Raw genomic sequence first — 1,530 nt, 5'->3', positions numbered from 1 at the left:
CCGGCGCATTCTAACCCCCACAAAGCCGCCCCGGGAGGGGGCAGAGTGCGCCCGCTGATTCGCCGCTGCGGATGTCGCTCCTCCCGAGCGCTTCCGCCCACTCTGCAGCATTCTCCAATGAAAGCGAAGTGTGGGATGAGGGTCGGCCAATAGGAAAGCGGCTGAGGGGGCCCTCACCCTGCCCTTCCTCCTCCGCCGGGGTGGTGCCCGGCGAGGCCCGCCATGATGGGGAGGGGTAGAGGGGGGCTGAGCCGGCTCCTTCTTGCCTTGGGGCTGGGCGGCTGCTGGAGGCAGAGGACGGTCAGCGAGGCTGGGGAGCTCGCCTGGCCGCTGCCAGCCGCCCGCTGGGCACGGCGAGGCGCCGGAGCTCCTGGGCAGCCTGGGGGAGGTGCGCAGGCCTTGACTGCGACCAGCGAGCAAGGGGGGAGGGAGGAGGAGCGAAGTGAGAAGCTGGCTGAGGGACAGTGCTTCGAGGGTCGCTTCTTTGCTGAGCTTATAGATCAGAAGGGTGAAAAAAATACGTTTTACGTTATTTGTTTCAGGATGTGAGGAATTTGTATTTTCAGAACCTAAATTTTATTCTTAAAGTTTTTTTTTTTTTAAAAAAAAAAAATGCAGTGTAGCAGTCAGAGAGGGGTAGTCCTGTAGACGGATTAAACTTCCTCAGTCAGCTTGCAGGCAGTTCCCGTGCGCCTGTTGCTGTCCATGCAGTGAAACTACGGCTTTGTAGCAGTTACTCATCATATGTGGGGGCAGAGGCACGACTCAGAGTCGTGCTAATCCCCCTCCGCTGCTGTTGCCTAAGAAGAGCCTTCAGCAGAGGCACGTGAAGTATTTATTCATGGCAGAGCTTTACCTTCTTCTTCACTTCATGCCATTCCCGATCTTCTTACATACAAAAGGCCTGAAAGATAGGACAGCAATAAAAGAGACATGAGGTATAATAAGAAAGATGAACTACTCCATTATTCACCAATGGGGTCATAGAAGTTTCCTGCAGATTCCAACTCTAGCTGTCACTTTCACTGACTTTCCTTCATAATAGATTACTCGAGTATACCTTCCTAATACCCATAGTCCTTATTCAGAGCTGCTTTGCAGACAGAAATAACACACAAAATTCTTCAGAGCCCCAGAGAGCTGCCTATCAAAGTGGTGTCAGCTGCCCTTTGCTGAGATGGTCAGTCTAGGAAAACCGATAACTGTGTACTTGACTGTATTTGTCAGCAGAGCCACAGCTCTTTGAAACAGATTTATCTCAAAGACTGCATCTATCCTTTTTGTTGTGCTGAGTTGTCAAGTTCCTTTCCACTGGACACTTGATCCAGGTGGATTTTTTAAATGGGAATTTCTCTGATGAACTAAATCCTTCATACATCATATGCTCAGTTCTTGTCAAGTTTGTTTAATATTAGGGCAAGGAACAATTCTGGTTATGATCTGTTTTCCCACTACCATCAGGAATTTTAGAGCCCTTTAGTTTGATGTGGACCTTATATATCTGGCATAAATTTGGGCTAATAGTAAAAA

Source organism: Rhea pennata, chromosome 3 (genome assembly GCF_028389875.1).
Source record: "Rhea pennata isolate bPtePen1 chromosome 3, bPtePen1.pri, whole genome shotgun sequence".
Classification (NCBI taxonomy): Eukaryota; Metazoa; Chordata; class Aves; order Rheiformes; family Rheidae; genus Rhea; species Rhea pennata.
This window is presented reverse-complemented; position numbering follows the sequence as displayed.